A 20,461-nucleotide genomic window follows, 5' to 3' on the forward strand; every position below is an offset into this window, starting at 1 on the left:
GACCGTTCACCTCTTTCCATCGAGACTGCTTGCCTTGATGGAAAAAAGTGGCAGCTCCCGCGCCAACCAGTTGTCGCCATCCTTAACAACGGGCAGCGGCTTTTACCAACGGTGTCCCGGACTAGGGACCCGATCAGCCTTCCCTTAATTTAAGCCAATGTGGCTTTCAATAAACGTTTTCATCATCATCATCTTCATCTACACCCCGTACAGTACACGAGCGCCTTAAGCTTTGATTGCATTGGAAAGCTGCTCACGCAGCCGGGATCGAAACCATCTCTTTGAGTTAAATGATTTCATCAACACATGCAATAATGGCTCGTAAGAGGACAGTCCCCCACATTACACAATTGTCGTGCATAACGTACAGAAGCGTATACAGCCGCAGTAACTTAACCGCTACTGTTCGCAGTAGCTTGCACAAACCTTCGAGCGCTGTAAAAGGAAATATTGCCTTTATTCAGGATTATCAAAGCACGCACGTTGATTTCTTTAGGAAGTGGCTGGCTGAAGTGATTCGGTGTCTTCAGTAAAGTAATGATCCTAAGAGACAAAAGGGATTTGCTATGTAATTATGTTATACAGGTCGCAGAAGAAAAATATAAACCATGATTGTTCTTAAAAAGAATTAAAAGCCTGTACAATTATTATTATTTCAGCACGCCATAAGCATAGCAATACCGTATTTAACTGTTTATTGTTAAAGGTGATCTCGGTCAATGAGTGTGTTCCCTGTTCAGTGAATTCGTTTACAACTACCTATATAAGCGCAATGAAAGTGCCAACCCGCCAGATTTTAAACGTATACAGAATAAAAAAAATCGCCGCCGAGATTTCTAGCGCAGATGGCAGCTATTGCATTGAGTGACTAAAACAACACACTCCATGAAGAGATATGAGCGGAAAGGAAGTATTTTAATGAATATTTCATAAATCGCCGCACCTTCCGGCCTCCTATGAAAGCTCTGACAAAACCGGATAACACGTCACTTTTACCTGCCTCACATCGTGAGCGATCGCACCCGCTGACGTTTCCCTTCCTTCGTGGCACTCAGGATTCACAAAGCGCGCGGACGGACAAGTTAAAAAAAAAATAAAATGCAGCATGTCCTAAAACTGCTGCTCGTGTTCCTACAGGAGAGCTGGCACAGCGCGCAGCTTTAAACCACGCTGCACACAACTCATCCTTCCCTCTCAGCGCTCAAACAATTGCCCTCCGTACGCGTCCCCCTCGACCTCTCTCGTCTGCAGCATTCCACCCTCCACAGCACTGTGCACGGCGCGACGCGGGGAAACCGACACTGCGGGTAGCCGGTCAACCAGCTCAGGTGCGGGGCAGCTGGGGCCATGACGTTGCTGAGTGTAAATGTGACGCTACATACGCCAGCTCACAGTCAGGAGCGCGTTGCTTCCTACTCGGCGGCCGCTCAGAAAACGTCAAAAGCACAGCCCATCCGCTCAAAACTAACCCGAATTATGTGTCTATACTAGAGTAATCGTGTCTCAACAATGCAACTGTCGTGCTTTCTCAATATTCTTGTATATTTGTTCAGTATACCTTTAAAGCATAATTAGCGGCAGTGACGACGACTTTGAAACCACTGCGAGTATTTTTAGCTGATGTCCTTGGTTGAATTCTCAAATACTATGTGCACAGTTGTGGTACATTCAGGGTAGCTGCAGTTAATCCGCACGGCCTACTTACTCGGCTAGAACATGTATGACAAAGATGAAACGTGACCTGTTCTGCAGGTAGCATGCATGAATAGTGGGAACTCTGCATATATAGCAACGGGAACCTCAATGTTTCTACGAGTTCATAAGCAAAGCAATCGCACTGCAACGAAACGAATATTTCCTCATAGGCGCTACACCTAACCAACATGCATGCACAACGAGCGCCTTGAACGGCGCAGCTCATGAACCTTAAGTACAACTTTCTGGTCGGGAAAGAACCCAATCACAATAAAACGAATACATACCGCAATGCTTACAATGTCAAAGCTGGACATTCAAAGCGAGTGGCACGTGCGGCGGAGCGTAAACAACGTAACACACGAAGAGCAACTTTCGATTCGAGCCCACCTCCAACAACCAAATGAATACGCGCTGGACAATACGTACTACATCTAATCTGGATGGCACATAGAGCGACGTGAATGATGTAGCGTTGATCACGAAAACACAAGCGCAGCTTTCGGGTCGAGCCTGCGATCGAACAACCATACGACTACACGCCAGGGAAGGCATTCAATAAAACTGGGCTGCCACGGAGAGACACATGGAAAGCGCAGCTCAATGACATTCGAGCCCCGATCAACGCATAGCCCGCGAATAAACGATTCAGGCGTGAACTAGCAGTCGTCCACGCTTTGGACAGAATTTCCCGCAAGTCTGCTCGTAAATGCGCCCGGCCAATTCTGTGGCCTTTCGGCACCCGCCGGAGGGGCGCAGTGGGCGCTCGACTACTGTGCCCAAGGACACGGTATCCAATCCCGGCCTCGGCGGCTGCTTTTCGATGCAGGCGAAAATCTAAGCGCCCGTGTGCTGTGCGATGCCAGTGCACGTTAAAGAACCCCAGGTGGTCGAAATTTCCGGAGTCCACCACTACGACGTCTCTAATAGCCTGAGTCGCTTTGAAACTTTAAACCCCAAAACCAACCAACCAATGAAACCTTTCGGCGAGCAGCATTTTTTCTTGTTTTCTGGCAAAACTACGAAAAACTATTTCTCCTAAACTCCCCGATTGTTTCAGCCAAAGTACAGCAGAAGATCACCGCGATAAGGAAACGCTTCCCGCTAAGATGTTTCCGCGTGTTAGCAAGGCGGGCGACCCGATAATGGCGCCAGCGTCTGCTGCGAGTAGAGTGTACTACTAGAAGAGTCTAAGTGGGACGAACGAGGCGCTCAAAGCGAGGCGCTGGCTGTCGAGAGAATAGAGGGCGCTGTTATCGAACTGCATTGGCTGGGCGCGGCGGCCCCTTGGCCTTGTCTAGGCGTACGGTTTATTATTATTATTATTATTATTATTATTATTATTATTATTATTATTATTATTATTATTATTATTATTATTATTATTATTATTATTATTCGAACAGGGGGTCATCGGCGCAGTGGTGCGCCAGATATGTCCCTGTGGTGTGTTTCGGAATGCTTGCAGTTGCTGTCTCGACAAAAACCAGAAATTGGTCGTCCCCTCCGTGTGCGCGTCAGGTAAGTTGTAACTGCCGCGCACTCCACAAGTTCAAGTGTATGTCTGGCCTCAGCCTAAACGGAGTCTACCATTAGCAAACGTTTTTTTTTTTTTGAATACTGATTAAATATCCGTCTCATGCATTGATAACAAAATAAGCCCTTAACCAGATAACGCGTTTGGGACATCGGAATCGCGAAAAGCCATGGTGTCAGCGCGGAAACGAAATAAATTTACGCGGAATCTATGGACGCGAACAAAACTAAACGGAGCGCAGGAATGCGTTCGGGGAGCAATTTCGCGCTTCCTGATGAAACAGCCTGGAATCGCAGAGACGAGAAATGTTACAAGGTCGGCGCGTTCAAGAGCACCCGCGGGCGCAAATCGCAACAGCAATGCGCAAGGCTTAGATTCAGACACCACGCAGCGCTCAGTTTACTTCCCTATGAACTTGTTCTTTTGAGCCAGCAGGGTATCACTGATCAAAGTTCTGTTGTACATGCAAAATCTTTTCTTACAGCATTGCGCAAAAACGATTAAGTTCTTGGTTTTGGCTATAAAAAGCCGTGAAACATGTCAATAATTGGACAGGAATGATATGTATTATAAACCACTGATGGCAAGTGCCACTAAAACATAATGGCCAACTGATGCAAAACATGTCAACATTTATTTTGCGACAGCAACGAGCAGTACTGCTAGTAAGCATCACAGGCACCTGCGCGCTTTTAGGCATTTCATCCTTTGACGCCTTTCATCATTAGATTTGTTTAGGCCCTTAATCAGAGCCGTCTTACAATATAAAACTTCACAACCTTCGACTTTACTTCACCTTCATAGACTGTGTATTCAATTGTTTTTGTTTTGGTCTTGAGCAGTGACAGAACACCCAGAATGCTGTCAGCATGCAACTGATTCGTGCCGAAGCAGCCCGTAAAGGCACTTTCTAAGTAGTTAATGAACTCAGAAAGCTCTTTCGATGGATACAGCAGTCCACTTGTACCAGGGGAGCTGGTAAAACTTGAGTGCAGGTCTGACCTCCCCTCTACAGTGCTCACAAGCAGAAAAGTGCGACGTGCATCATATCCAGTTTATTTTCACGAACTTCCTGGTGACATATCCTGCCATGCAGTAGATGAGGCGCGAGTCACTTTTTTTTCAACTACTAAGCTCACTGGGAGCACCGTTGGCTTTCTGGCTGCCGGTATCCTCTAGGGAATCGAGGCCCCCCTTTGAAATACAGCAGCCAGTTGTGTCTTCCAAGGTTGTGGTATTTGTCCGGTCTGTGTTTCCTGTGTGAAGTAGAGCTGTGAGGACTAGTGGCTCAATACTGGCACCATCCACAGGTTTGGCCATGCTGTAAAAGCTCAGGCAGTTGACAGTTATCAATAATTTTTCAGGTGTAGGATGGTCATTACACCCTGACGACTGCCGCACAACTCCACAAACGTTTGCATCTGGATCCGGACTTAACTTGGCCGTAATTAAGTACTTAAACCCAGCTTTTTTGGTTAATACTCTAACAGGCACAACACTCCAGACAGTGTCACTCTAAAGCCGACAGCCGTTGTCTTGCTGATGAAGCCAACTGCAGTGTTTGTGCGCTCCTCCCACTCAGTGATGTAGTCCAGGAAAGCCGACAATGCAGCAGCACTTCTTCAATTTGGCCAGAGAGCTTCCCACGTGTAAGCGCGATGTCATTATTTTTATCAGCTGGTTGATAATCCTGAAAAAAAAAAACAAAGATCCACTGTCACTACAAATGTTAGAGAGCAATACTAATTTCAGAACTGAAGTCAACTTTCTGCCACATATGCTGTCTTATTGCATGCACAGATGGAGAGTACAAAACATGTTACCTGAAGAATTTTTGTGTAGCATCTATGGCTCCTTTTCCGTAACTGGATTCAAGCCTGTCCTTGTAATGATGCAAGCCACGCGGCACACGATCACCAGAGCTGGAACGCGAGAGTGACCCGCATTTTTTCGAAATCATTCGGGTCTAGATGGCTCGAAGTCAGCCCCGGCATCTCCTTCAGTGTAACGGTATTTTTGTCATAGTTGAACTCTTCTTTAACAAAATATGTTGAAATCTGCATCATAAAAATACACATTGTTAGTCACTCTGCAGAATAACTATGTTGGAACGCTCAAAACAGATAAAATCTTACTCGTCCGTCTGGTGTATTAAAGCCACGTTTCAGCAGTGAGTTGCGTAGGCACTTCAGCAGATGCGAGAAGTCTGAAAGGAAATACAGGTTGCTTTTTGCGTCAACAGGATGCTTCACGCCGCACGTAATCTTGCTGGCAGAGGCTTTAATTCCCATTAGTGTCCACATTTTCCGATTCCAGGAGGCACCGTCACAGGTCACAAAACCTACAAAGAGCCCCGCTTGTTCAGCCAAAATCACGGCTTCAATAGCTATTTTGCACAGGAGGTTTTTCCCCTTGACATTTCCGTTTGCTCCAAATGCTCCTATTATCTGTGAAAACTTTCCAGTGAACGGCACAAACTTGACAACCATTCCATGGTCGCATGGAAGGCCTGCGTCTTCGGGAGGTGTGAATGAGTCGAGATCAACAAATCCACGCAACTTTGCACACCTTTCCATTGAAGGGGGCTCTGGCAACTTCATTTCGTCAATCAGAAGGCCCCCGTGACGACTAAAGCTATCCATTTCGCTTGTTTTTTCTTTGAGGATTTTCATCACCTTTTTGTTGAATCCAAAGCTTCTTTTATATTGTCACGTAGTGGTGACGAGGTCGACGACACAAATGAAGGGTCGATGATTGCACTAAAGAAACTCTTTATTTGGGCTGACTTGCGCCCGCAAAAGAACTAAGCAACTCGGCGGCGGCGATAGAAACAAACGTGCTCGTCGATCGTCGAACAAAGAATGCCCGTCACACTCGGCAACGCTCAATTTAAAGGCGGCACAGAACAATCTAGATAGCGTCGCAAACAGCTACCAGCATGGACTGGAACATTGTGGAAAGACACCCGAGTGGCCGGAACCTTCGAGACAGATCTCGGTGCATGTTGCGCTACAACAAAACTGATAAAGGTGTGACTCGCGACATCGAGCATTAACAAACAAAGATTACGGAACTGATACGCGGTCCAGAATCAGAGTGATAAGCCTGTATGCCGGCGGCTGTTTAAGAAACAACAAATACTGTTTTGAAGGTTTCGCGGCATTACTCCCCCCTTAAAAAAACATCGCCTCGATGTTCCAGAACAGAGAAACTTAAACATAAGCACTGCAAATTTTAAACACCACACATTCTTTAACGCGCGTAATATGGCTTCAGTCGCACAACATGTACAATTTCTGGGCGTGCGCGTCGCCGTTGTGATGCTGACGTTCCGTCGGTAATGACTTCATAGTCCAGTGGTCCGACGCGGCGAAGGATTTTGTATGGTCCAAAGTATCGACGCAACAACTTTTCACTTAATCCGCGACGGCGAATAGGTGTCCAAACCCACACTTGGTCTCCTGGATTGTACTCTGCGTGGCGTCGTCGTAAATTGTATCGTCGGCTGTCGGTGCGCTGTTGGTCTTTAATACGCAGCCGTGCGAGTCGTTGAGCTTCCTCTGCACGCTGCAGGTAGGCGGCGACGTCGAGGTTGTCCTCGTTGGTTACGTGCGGTAGCATTGCATCGAGCGTCGTCGTGGGCTCCCTACCGTACACAAGCTTGAACGGAGTCGCTCTGGTCGTCTCCTGGACTGCCGTGTTATACGCGAAGATCACGTACGGAAAGATGGCGTCCCAGGTCTTGTGTTCAGCGTCGACGTACATAGCGATCATGTCAGCGATCGTTTCGTTCAGGCGCTCCGTAAGGCCATTGGTCTGGGGATGGTACGCAGTTGTTCGTCGATGGCTTGTGTGACTGTATTCCAGGAGGGCTTGCGTCAATTCTGCCGTAAACGCCGTTCCCCTGTCCGTGATGAGCACTTCTGGGGCGCCGTGTCGCAAGAGAATTTGTTCGACAAAAAAATTTGGCGACTTCTGCCCCGGTACCATTTGGTAGTGCTCTTGCTTCGGCGTAACGGGTAAGGTAGTCAGTGGCCACGATGATCCACTTGTTACCCATAGACGAAGATGGAAAGGGGCCGAGGAGACCCATCCCAATTTGTTGAAAGGGCAGGATTGGGGGCGGAATCGGGTTTAGTAGTCCTGCTGGTTTGATCGGCGGCGTCTTGCGTCGTTGGCACTCACGACACGTCTTCATGTAGTGGGCAACTTCGGCAGGCAGTCGCGGCCAGTAATACTTCTCCTGGATTCGACGCAACGTGCGCGCAAATCCGAGGTGGCCTGCTGTGGGCTCATCGTGCAACGCCTGCAGAATTTCTTGCCGAAGGGTTTTAGGCACTACGAGAAGCTGTGCGGTCTTGTTGGGTGCGAAGTTCTTCTTCACGAGGAGGCCATTGTTTAACGTGAAGGATGATAAATGTCGCCTGAACACACCAGGAGGGGAAGCGGTCTTTCCTTCCAAGTAATCGGCTAGCGATTTCAGCTCAGGGTCTGATCGCTGTTGTTCTGCGAAACTGCTGGCGCTTACCGGTCCCAAAAAGGCGTAATCGTCATCGTCCTTCGGGGTAGAATCGACGGGAGCGCGGGATAAGCAGTCTGCGTCGGAATGCTTCCGGCCCGACTTATAGACTACAGTCATGTCAAATTCTTGAAGTCGTAGGCTCCATCTGGCAAGGCGGCCGGAAGGATCTTTCAAATTAGCCAGCCAGCAGAGCGCGTGATGGTCGCTTACCACCTTGAATGGTCGGCCGTATAGGTATGGACGAAACTTAGAAGTAGCCCAGATGATCGCAAGGCACTCCTTCTCGGTCGTCGAGTAATTGACTTCGGCTTTTGTGCGAGACCTGCTAGCGTAGGCGATTACTTTTTCCTGTCTGGCAGTCTTCTGGACGAGAATGGCTCCTAGGCCTACACTGCTCGCGTCGTTGTGAATTTCGGTCTCGGCGTTTCCATCAAAGTGGCCAAGTACAGGAGGGCATTGCAGGTGGCGCTTAAGTTCGTCGAAGGCTTCTCCTTGCGGCGCTTCCCATTTAAAAGGTACGTCAGCCTTTGTAAGCTGCGTCAACGGTTCGGCGATCCGCGAAAAGTTTCTGACAAATCGTCGATAATAAGCGCACAGCCCAAGGAATCGGCGCACAGCTTTCTTGTCGGCAGGCGGTGGGAATTGTGCGATTGCAGCTGTTTTCTCCGGGTCTGGGCGAATACCGTCCTTGCTAACGATGTGACCTAGGAATCGGAGTTCTTCGTAGGCGAAGTGACACTTCTCTGCTTTTAGCGTTAGCCCCGATGACTTGATGGCTTCCAGCACTGTCTGTAGTCGTTTTAGGTGGTCTTCAAAGTTTGACGAAAAGAGAACAACGTCGTCCAAATATACCAAACAAATTTGCCACTTCAAGCCTGCCAGGACTGTGTCCATTACTCGTTGAAACGTGGCTGGTGCGGAGCAGAGGCCAAATGGCATCACCTTAAATTCATAAAGGCCGTCCGGTGTGATGAATGCGGTCTTCTCGCGATCTCTTTCGTCGACCTCAATTTGCCAATATCCGCTTTTCAGGTCCATCGATAAGAAGTACCTTGCATTGCAGAGCCGGTCGAGAGTGTCGTCGATGCGGGGAAGCGGGTAGACATCCTTCTTCGTTATGCTATTCAAGCGGCGGTAATCAACGCAGAAGCGAAGTGTGCCGTCTTTCTTCTTCACCAAGACGACTGGTGCCGCCCAGGGGCTGTTCGATGGCTGGATTACGTCATCACGCAGCATTTCCTCAACTTGATCGCGAATGGCCTGGCGTTCTCGCGGTGATACACGATAAGGGCTTTGGCGCAGAGGTCGGGCGTGTTCGCCCGTTATTATGCGGTGCTTGGCCAGTGGTGTTTGTCGTACCTTCGATGACGATGAGAAGCACTCCCCGTAGCTTTGAAGCAGACTGAGAATCTGGTCTTTCCTGTTGTGGGTCAATGCCGGGTTGATGTCAAATGTGGGCTGACAGAATAGGTCCGGTGCGTCTTCCAGCGCTTGGTCGTGGAGGGCGAATACATCTTTGAGATCAGCTAATTCGTCGAGAAAAGCGATCGTCGTGCCCTTGTTGAGATGCCAGTATTCTTCGGTGAAGTTTGTTACCAGAACCTGAGCTTGACCTCTCAGGAAATTCGTGATGCCTCTTGCGATGCCGATACCTCGTTCTAAGAGCAATTGGATATTTCCTTCGACGATGCCTTCAACGGTTTCGATGTTTGCGCTACCTACGCAGACTGCAATGCTTGATCGGTGCGGGACGGTCAATTCTTCATCGAGGACGTTTAGAGGTATGTGTTGCAGCGACGTCGTCGTAGCGGGAATGGCTTTGTCTGCAGAGAGCTTGATGAGCTTGGATCGCAGGTCGATGATAGCCCTATGTTCATTTAGGAAGTCCATGCCTAAAATCACGTCGCGGGAGCACTGCTGCAAGACCACAAAGTTGGTGGGGTAAGTACGCCCATTTACGGTTATTCTTGCAGTGCATCGTCCCGATGGAGTAATCAGGTTGCCACCTGCTGTGCGAATCAGCGGGCCATCCCAAGCGGTGGTAACTTTTCTTAGCTGAGAGGCTAACGGTCCACTAATGACTGAATAGTCAGCTCCGGTGTCTACTAGGGCAGTGACTCTGCGACCGTCGACATCAACTTCAAGGTCACTTTTCGCGTCCTCGCATTGCACGTGGGCCTTAGTGTCCGATCTCGGCTCCGTCGTTTCTTCAGGTCATGGCCGGGGCATACCGTTGTTACTTCGCTGGGCGGCGGTGTCTGCTTGCACTTTGGTCGTGTTGTCGATGACGTCGTGTGGAGCGGCGGTGAAACGGCTGCGTCGTCGTTAGTGGTCTTCGGCGGCGGAGGATGTTCGTCTTTTCGCGGTTGAGCAACCTCACCTCCAAAGGTTGCTCTGTTTAGTGTCCCCTGCGCGGGCTTGGGGACTTTCCGCGCATACTCTCATCGTAGGTACGGCCTGGCGACGCAAAGCGGGCCCTGTAAGGCGATGGAGATCTCAACCGACGGCTTGGTGGCGCAATCTCACCGCTACGCAGATAGTTGTCAATTTCTTGGGGTCGTTCACCTGTGCGTGGTCGTGGAGCGTCGACTGCAAATCCGCGGAGGCCGATTCGTCGGTACGGGCAGTGGCGCAAAATGTGGCCAGCCTCACCGCAGTGGAAGCATAATGGCCGGTTGTTTGCAGTCCTCCAGGCGTCGCACTTCCTGGGGTTTGGGGGTCGTTGGTAGGCTTGGCGGGCGGGGGCCAAGGGGCGGTTTTCGGGAACAGGACGGTAGCGGCGAGTGCTGGGAAAGTCATCACGTCGGGGCGGAGGGCGACGTAATGCACCAGCGTAGTTCATCGCTGTTGCTTCTTGTGCTGGAACAGTCGCAGCCGTCGCTTGAGGAACGCGCAGCGCCTGCTGGACTTCTTCACGGACGACGTCCGCGAGCGTCGCCACCTGCGGTTGTTGCGATGATGGCATCAGTCGGCGGAGCTCCTCTCGCACGATCTCGCAGACGAGGTCCCGAAGGTTCTCTCCGCTTGTAGATGCGCTGGGGTAGTGGATTGAGCAGTCCGGCTGAAGTGGTCGCTTGTAGTGGCACATCCGGGTGGCCAACGTCTTATCAATAGTAGACGCCTCCGTTTCAAATTCTGCCACAGTTCTTGGCGGATTTCGCACAAGACCCGCAAAGAGCGACTCTTTAACGCCTCGCAATAAAAGTTTGACTTGCTCACCTTCGGTCATATTAGGGTCGGCGAGCGAAACAGGCGCTTCATCTCCTCAACATACGCCAGGACAGGCTCGTTAGGGAGTTCAAGTCTTGACTGAAGGAGGGCCTGGGCTCTTTCCTTTCGGACGGCGCTTGAAAAGGCAGTCAGAAACGCTTCCTTGAAAGTCTCCCAATCCTTCATAGTTGCCTCATGATTTTCGAACCAAACTTGGGCATGTCCTTGAACAAAGTAGACTTACCTAAGTTTCGCGGCGTCATTCCAGCCGTTGAATTCTGCCACACGGTCGAAAAGGTCCATCCAGTCTCCAGCATCTTCATCCGGTAATCCATGGAAGCAGGGGTGGCTCACGGGGTTGGACGAAAACAACCGGTGCTGTAGGCTGGGCCATTGTCAGCGTCGATGCCTTCCGAGATCGAATGGGGTCAGGCAGCAGACCGTGTTCGGGTTGTAGGCCTTGAAGTTGGCGGCTGGCTCGGTGACCTGTAGGCTGGTCTTCCAGGGCGACAGGAACACGGCTTGGGTCTTCGCTTCAAGGATCAAATGCAGCACCTCCACCAGATGTCACGTAGTGGTGACGAGGTCGACGACACAAATGAAGGGTCGATGATAGCACTAAAGAAACTCTTTATTTGGGCTGACTTGCGCCCGCAAAAGAACTAAGCAACTCGGCGGCGGCGATAGAAAGAAACGTGCTCGTCGATCGTCGAACAAAGAATGCCCGTCACACTCGGCAACGCTCAATTTAAAGGCTGCACAGAACAATCTAGATAGCGTCGCAAACAGCTACCAGCACGGGCTAGAACATTGTGGAAAGACACCCGAGTGGCCGGAACCTTCGAGACAGATCTCGGTGCATCTTGCGCTACAACAAAACTGATAAAGGTGTGACTCGCGACATCGAGCATTAACAAACAAAGATTACGGAACTGATACGCGGTCCAGAATCAGAGTGATAAGCCTGTATGCCGGCGGCTGTTAAAAAAAACAACAACAAATACTGTTTTGAAGGTTTCGCGGCAATATGCTGCAGTATACTTTTTCAAAGTGGTGTTACTTGGAAGTACAAGAATGTGTGCTTCTTGATGTGCCTGTAGAGTCTTGGGCTTCTCATTTTCTATAAAATCCACACAAGTACTCACTCCTTAGCAAAGTTCATGCCCCCTGTACTCTTCTTTTTGCAGGCATCAAAGCAGAGCCGCACGCTGTCCTGTTGTTTTCTGGGTAACATAGCAGTACTTTCTGCCAAAGTCTCTTCTTTTGTTGCAGAATTTCTGGCCTTCATGCTCCCAATTTGCCCCTTCAGGCTTAGTAGCCTCTTGGACAGACGCCTGTGCTCCTGCAATACAGCCCTGAGCTTTTTGGCCGCTGTCGTGGCTTTCTTGTGACGACGGTTTCTAAGTCGAGACATTCGTGTCAGCAGGGACTTGCGCAGGTAGCGGCATGAAACGCATGGGACTCTTGAAAAGAAATAAGGCATTTCATTTCATTAAGCCCTCATGCTACGCACAATTTAGTCACAACGATATGTGAAGAGTATTCTTGTTTTAGGTAAAATGTAATGTGCAAAGTAGTGAAGCTACTACCAAAGATCATAGAAAAAGACATGAGAAACTTGTCATCATTTATCATTTTACTTATGCAAGTGCACAATTGCATGAAGGGGTTGTACGAACAACTAAAGGTTCTGTTCGCATGATTGAGCAAACTCACCTAGGAAATTAGATATATATTGTCACATTAGGCGGTGCGTTGGGGGTGCGGTGCGGGGGGTGCGAACTACCCCGTAACAATATTTTAGTAATGTTAGCGAAAGTTCTATTTAGATTCTTATGACAGCACTGTTGCATTGTATATACCTTGTTCAGCGATACACAGCAACACAAATTGCAAAATACGCTTCTCTTGATTTCTGCACTTTTGACACAACATTGCCATTGTATAATGTTAACGTTTTGAACATAACGATGTTAAAATAACCATCTCCTACATGCTTCTGTTTCGCACCCCATGTTATGTAACCCCCCCCCCCCCCCCCCCCTCAGATAATACTCCAATCGGAGCCCGTGAGGTATTTGAATAAATAAACATGTAGTGTGCATCTTCATCACTGTGATCAAGCTTTCAACCTAATCTTGCACTCAGTAGCACGGGGAACGACCTTCACACTTTACTGCACAGAAAGTAGTATACCACTCTGCATGTGTCAGTTCGCTCCACAAATTTGCCTGTGGTTGTTGTCATCTGTGCATGTCTTGTTGTGACCGTTGTTTTTTCAAGAAGTTTTGTAGTGAGATTCATTCTCTAAAACCGCCGAGGTTGAGTTCGCATCAGGACATGCAAGAAATTCGGATCCGGCTTCAAAAATGACTCACTCTGCTTCCAGCACAGTCTTCGCAGCACCTTCAGCGACGAGTTTTCTCATTTCTCTTGAGAAATGTTCTGTGCGTACTCTCGGTCGCGCCAAGGCTGAACAGAACAGCCTTTTCTGAAGTCACCGTTGCTCCCAAGCTTAACAGTGTGTAAACAGTGCCTTCGTAGTCGGGAAAATTATGCACTAACCAGTATGCTGGAGGGGTCTTAAGGCATCTGAGATTGTTGGAGAGCTGGCGATTGCATGCGCTCCACTGGCAATTCGTCGTCGTAGCTTTCATTGTCGTGCACGGCCGTAGGTACACACTTGTGCAGCTTTTCTTCATTTTGCAACCCGGGCTTCCGAGTAAGGTAGACGTGCCATGTTTACGTGGTGCACGTTTCCGGAGTTGCCTTTGAGATCAAGTATTTCAGCGCATTGGGAAAAAGCGTGGACACAGCTACCGGCGTGAGCGCGGGCACTCCGCGCGCGATCCTTACTTCTTTGCCGGCCACTAAGCGAACCGAAGTATGTATCGCTATTCGAAGTGCAGCTCACACACTGCGCATTTCTCATCCAGAGGCTTGTCGGCGCGATGAAGGTTCCGCTCCCAGGCTTCCCTTCGAACCGAATCTTTCGGGACGCTGAACAACGATAGCTTCTTCTCGGCTTTAACGCCCGAGTAATCGGTGCGACAACCCGTTGCTTAGCAGTGACGATGTCTTCGGTTAGGCATGCCACACGCTTTGATTGTAACTGCAGGATATAACACATAAAAGCACACTACGCAAAGAAAACCGCTGCCGCTAGCGGTTCGAGAAGATTCCTGACGCTTCGGCCACTTCAACCGCTCCGGCGCAAATCAATCTACTTCGATCGCAGTGCTACCGCAGCAATTTCTACGTGGGGTGCCTCACCTCCAAGCAAGCCCGGAACCAGTTATTCGGCCCACTCGACCCTTCTATAATACACTCTAGCTGCGAAGAAAAAAAAAAAAAAAAAAGCGCGCGCTAACACGGAATCAGGGCGCCGCAGCCAATGGGAGGATCGCTCCTTCAGCGGCGCGCGAGGAGGAAAAGCCGGAGAGTTCAAAGGTTTTCGCTGCGTTTACCTTATTCATAGGGTTCAGTCCTGTCGGTAACGTTCCTAAGTCGAACACTGGCTGAGATAGCGTTGGTCGAACATTTTTTCTTACGTAACGACTTTGGCAACAGAGAAGTAAGCTGGACGGAGTGTATGGGAGCTTCATATTAGTGAAATAAAAAGTAGCATAGTAAATTATTGATTCTGATCGAATGGTAGGCGCAGATAAAGCAAAAAAAAAAAGAGAGCCATACCTTGTCTGAGTGTTTCCGGTTTGCACGGGCCATTCCTTCGGTAATAATGATTTTCAGAAGTCGATATCAACTAGCTCAATTGAATATTTTAATGGTAAATGCAGCAGAGACTTGCTTCGTCGGCAACAGAGCTAATTTCATTACCGTCGTGTGCTGGGTTCAATTTCTCCACAGATAACATCATATGCTATGCAGTCAATCGCATAATAGAACTGCAGAAGGGATAATTGAAGCTGCATGCGAACAATGTCAGCTATAGAGTGTGCAAAAGACAGCCCTCACGAGTGAATCTGGCTCATTTTGATCTGTACCAGAGAAATACCTGGCTTATTTTGGATTCGGGTTAGATGTTACACTGCGGCTTTCTTAGCGTTATGTGTTAATATTTGCTAATATTGTATTTTCCAACGAAAGATAAATGGAGAGCTTTGTCGCTGAGGTAAACTGCATAGAGTTTCTTACTCTTACCTAGAGGGAAAGCTGTGCTGCCGTCTATGGGCGTTTACATGGAGTTTCCAGACGGCCAGTTCAGCCACCATGGGCGCTCAAAGCATCATGGGCCGGTGAGCTACCGAGTGCAGAACTACAACTTTTGGCCAAAACTAATGAAAAGATAAACGTTGTTCTACCGTAAATAATGTCCTAAGATTGAATTATTGTGACTATAAATTACAAAAAGAGAGAGAAACAGAATGCCAGTGTGAGATTTATCCAATATAAGCGATGGCCCTTTCTCCTATTGGCTTAGTTTTGAGCAGCACAAATACCAATATTTCGCACTTAATAGGCAAACTTTGAAATAAAAAAATGGTATGAAAATATTTTTCGTTGTACCATCACTTAAGAAAGTTTTTAGTGGCATTTCGGGAAACAGAAACCATTTATTGGCGACGTGTGCTTTTGCGCCTTCGCTACTATGGCTTTCGCAGTCTATGTACGCGCCTTCAAATGATGATGATGACGAAAAAGAAACATCGCAGTAACGCCACTCCATGTACCCGAGAAAAACCGACTGTCCCGCAACAAGTAGCACACCGGCCCATGATTCTTAGCGCGCCCATGGTGGCTGAAGTGCAGCGCCCTCAGCTTTCCCTCTAGTTAGTGTAAGGAACTCTATGGTAAACTGTGACTTAGTTTTCTGGATTCGGCTGGCCTCTAAAAATATAAAACTCATTTGTGCTTCCTTTCGTGCACACGAACTCCGAACAAGTGCTCCTTTTTAACGAACGTATGCTTACGAACGCAATTTCGTATCGTAAGTTTGCAAATTGTCAGTCAATATGCACTGGGTTCAAAATTAAATTTCTGCAATTGTTATAAACCATACGAAGAGAAATGCACATGTGTATGTTGTTTCTATAAATGGGTTGCAAGGCTAGGTAGACACAAAAGAAAATTATTTTTAAACTTAGTAAATTAGCTGAAATTAAGAATTTGACTTTTAATTTACTCCAGTTAGCAAGAAATTTTACACTGCAAATTTATAAGCAACGCTATTCTAAGACTATTCCGTTTTGAACAATTTTAATGACACGCACGTGTCCTCATTGGACATCTAAGCTTCTTCAAAACCGTCTGGTGTGACCTATATGTTGTGTAAGGCGCTTTGTCTGACGAGAATGCGGGGTCACAGGGGAGAGCGACAGCAGATAACGTTTCTTTCTTGGCCATATAACCAATCGCGTATAGATACCGCACTTGCTCCGCACCGTCCGCCCATTGATTCTTCGGTTTCGTGGGCCAAGAATGAGATCTTATCAGCGTGTCTTTCTTTCCATAATCTTGTCAAAGCGCTCCACGCAACATATGTTGATACAATTAACGCGGTATTGTGCCAGGGTCATTCACTATATTTCCGCCAACTAACTAGTCACCTCCACCCACCTGTATGCCCCCCCCCCCCCCCCCCCCCGTTATGCTTGCCTTCCTTTGGAATCCAGTCTGTCTCCCTTAGGTTTAGTCGGGATATTGCATGACCTGCCCATTTCCACTTATTTTTGCTTATATATGTTCACCGTAACAACTTGGTGGAAGGTACTCCGTTCGATCCTTCAGTACGGCGCAGCAAGACCAACTGCAGTTTCGACGTAGTCGCCGCCTTGCTGGACTGCCACCGCTTCCAACCATCATGGACCACACCGACTCAAACCGTGCAAGCCGCGACGCTGCAAGCCAGGCTGGCGGCATGCCTGCCCACTCCAGCCCTATTCCGTCCCAACCTTACCGGGAACCACGGCCTTTTGCCGGAGAAGAAGGTGAGGACGTTGAGAAGTGGCTACTTGATTATCAATGAGTTAGTCGGTACAACCGGTGAGACCCTCTTACCATGCTAACAAACGTTGTTTTCTTTTTCACTCACACGGCTATGACCTGGTTTGAGAATAACGAGGACAACTTGACGACTTGGGAACGGTTCGCCACCGAGTTAAAAATGCGTTTTGGCGACTCTGTTCCCAGCAAAAAGCGGGCTGAGCAGACCCTTGCTCAAAGAGCTCAATTGCCCGATGAAACTTGTACAACTTACACAGAAGAGATCCTCAAGTTATGCAAATGTGTCAATTCCAACATGCCCGAAGAAGGCAGAGTCGGTCACATTTTGAAGGGTATCGCGGTGGACGTGTACAACTTCTTAATCGCCAAAGACAACCTTGACACTGTCTCCGATGTCATTAGACACATCCGCGCGTTTCAAGCTTTTAAAACACGTCGTATTGCGCCGAAATTTGGGCGGCTGGCCAACGTGCCTACCGTAGCCAGTCTTGATGACCATGCCCAACTAGATCTTCCGTCAACTATCCGGCAAATCGTGCGCGAAGAACTTCTACGGATCCACACGCTTCCCCTGCATGAATCTGCTGAGGTTTCTGTCCAGAGGGCCTCTAGACGGCCGGCTTCACCACCACAAGCGATTCAGGTGCAACCTTTCTCCCAAGCTCCTGAAATTGCAGCTTCTATTGACTACCCGCCAATGCATTTTGCCAACCCGACTGCGTCGATACTTGAAGCTCCAAGATATGACGTCACCTCAAGTGCACCTAAATCTTCTATTCGATCTACAAGGATTCCTGTGCAGTGTGAGCATTCAGCCAGACCTACGATGCGCCCTGCTGTGCCTGGCTCTTATCCACAACAGCATTTTATACCTTCCCCACCGATATGCTACCGCTGCGGCGTCGAAGGTCACATCGCCAGGTACTGCAGCAGTAGGTTCCCACCTCGCTGTAACCGTCCGGCGCTTCCAAAAGTACCCAACAATTGGCAATACAGTCCCGTTTTTCAGCAAATACTCAGCGTGGGTATTACCGCAACATCTATAACGATTATCTCCGCGACCACTCCCCTGCATCTGATAGAAGTGTTACTCCTCCATCCGCCTTTCGTGCGCGTCGTTCTCCATCACCGCGGCGGCGCTCCATGTCGCCTCAGCAGGAAAACTAACCAGCGCGACCAACGGGGGTGAGGCCGCTGGAAATGTGCTGTGTGCCAACATCCCTCCAACTATAATGCTCAAAAACAAAATTCGTGTGTTCATCGATGGTGTGTATACATTAGCTTTGGTGGATACGGGTGCGACTGCGTCTATGATGAGTAATCAGTTTAGGAATTGTTGGGGCGCAAAGTGATGTTTGAATATGATCGTGCATCAACGTTTTGTGGTGTGAGTGCAGAGGCGTTGCGGCCACTGGGTGTGTGTAGTGCGCAAGTGTCTTTGGGTGGTGCAATTTTTCAAGCCGAATTCGTAGTCTTACCCCGCACCTGCACCAAGTTGTTACGGTGAAATAGCAAAAGGGCTGTTTATTTACAGTGATATGGCAGTGGCATAAGGTGAAGCCTACTAGCCCCCAGACACCAACGCTTTCTCCTCTTCGTCTCCCAGACCAGCACAATCCTTCCTCGTCGTCAGTGGCGTGACAATATATGTCCTGTAGGCGTTACAACAGACGCGACGGGCGCATCCACCGAAACCTGCTGGATAATATATATATATATATATATATATATATATATATATATATATATATATATATATATATATATATAGCATGAGCATTGTGCTGGTATCTGTCGCCATTTCTCGATTTAAGGCGCCAAATGTGTGTCTAATGGACGACGTCAGGAACTGCACCAGCTTTAGGTCGAATAATTGAAATAGAAAAAAAATGTCTGCTCCTCGTCACAACGGAGCAAAGCCTGAAGGATTGCGTATGCGGAGCATAGAAAAGCGAGGCGCGAGTTATATATAAACCGGTGAACAGTACTGATATCATCTTAACCTACCTCTATCAAAACTTATGTGTTCGTTCTCTCTGAAGGTTGGCATGGCAGATGCAACTGAGCTGCCCAGAGACACGGGCCCTGACCCAGACCAGCCATGAATGATGCAATGGGTTGCAACCTGGCCAGATTCATGAACAACAAGGTGATCGACATGTCAAGCTCACCGGACGCTGTTCGCCCCAGCCAAGACGACTTCTGTAAGCGAGACAGCGTCGTACGCATCCTCTTTGGGTCTGGCTGATTATTTTCTTGCACTGCCTTAAACCGCACACGATTAGCTGCCCAAGATCGATCTCTTGTAAATAACGGTACTATGTGGTAATGAGCTTTTGAGAAAAGCAATCGCCTCCCCTTATCAGAGGACATCATGAGTGCTCGCCGTAGCTTGTGATGACAAAGAGGACACCATGATTACTGGTATTGCCATTAAATTATTTTCCCACAGGGTAGCAGGCCTGAATATTTTCGTACTTAGATCAGCGGTTCCGGAAAGACTTTCAATTTCGGTTAGAACCAGCTCAAGCGGGTTCAAACATATTCGATGCCAAAAAGAAAATTAAAATCTGGGTTGTATTTTTGTCGGCCCTGCTGCTGTTCTCTCCTTGCCTAGGAGCCTTTGTATGAAAGCTGTAAAAGAGAAAATTCCTTATATGCGAAATATTTCGACTTGACTAAGCTAGATAGATTTCTCCCACCAACATATTCGAAAATGTAAAGGGGCGATGAATTATATATACATATGTGATTTTTCTCGCAAATAATAGTGCCCGGTGCGCGGCGCACGTTAAAAAAAAAAGCGCCATACAAATCGCAGTCGCTAAACTCCTCCCACCGACAGCGACCGCCATTTTGAGATGCTACGTCACAGAAGTATAGGCGGCACAGCGTCGTCTGCGATGCAGGCTACAATATCAAAGGACATATGTCTATTTTCCTTTCGCGTACGACTGCAGTAGCGTTGTGCCTCATGCAGTTGCTTGATGAAAATGTTACGGCGCGAAAACGATCAAGAGTAAGGTATATTTCCTTCGGCATATAGACGGGTTGCCAAAATGCCAGCAACGCTGTAAAAGGCTCTAGCGCGTTCTAACAACACTGCGCCGCGCCGCCATTGTCCATGATAGCGACGTAAGCGAGCATACACGAGTCTAGTTGCGGCGTGTAAATCTTGTGAGAGATTATCGCTCATCTTGCAAACTAGAGCTGCTGTGTCGATAATACTCGATTGTAGTCCCTCAGGGTGAGATAGCACTTCGACGTAACTACCTCTTGCAGCGATGTCACGGTCGGTGATTTTTCCCTTCACGGGACGGCGAAATGATCTGATTCCGCCGCTCTTGGACAAGAGCGTCCGTAAATTTCACGAGACCAAGTCGCGCACCGAGCGTTGTTACGATCGCAGTTATAACTTTCCCGTAGAGTCGTACGTCAACGTGGCTGAGCTGAAGACCAACACAAGCCATAGCAGGTAAGGCTTTCAAGTTTTATGCCATGGAGTACTGACCGGCGCTTCATTGATAGCATCC

The 20,461-nt window shown here is 48.4% G+C and overlaps 1 long non-coding RNA gene and 2 pseudogenes across 2 annotated transcripts in view; all 3 read right to left on the reverse strand.

The window, feature by feature from the left end:
- Nucleotides 1–453: 453 nt before the first annotated feature.
- LOC146182663 (uncharacterized) overlaps nt 454–20,461 on the reverse strand; it is a 77,165-nt gene continuing 57,157 nt past the window's right edge. Inside the window, exon 4 of the long non-coding RNA XR_014708654.1 lies at nt 454–543. This is a non-coding gene — a long non-coding RNA (uncharacterized LOC146182663). The remainder of the gene's footprint in view (nt 544–20,461) is intronic.
- LOC146182664 (uncharacterized) lies at nt 3,916–5,310 on the reverse strand (annotated as a pseudogene). Its single transcript, XR_014708653.1, has 2 exons — nt 5,056–5,310; nt 3,916–4,922 (listed from the first exon to the last, which is right to left on the reverse strand). The product of XR_014708653.1 is annotated as an uncharacterized LOC146182664 (transcript).
- LOC146182665 (uncharacterized) lies at nt 5,347–12,252 on the reverse strand (annotated as a pseudogene).

This window comes from Amblyomma maculatum, chromosome 7, assembly GCF_055883805.1.
Source record: "Amblyomma maculatum isolate TAMU_Amacu chromosome 7, ASM5588380v1, whole genome shotgun sequence".
Classification (NCBI taxonomy): domain Eukaryota; kingdom Metazoa; phylum Arthropoda; class Arachnida; order Ixodida; family Ixodidae; genus Amblyomma; species Amblyomma maculatum.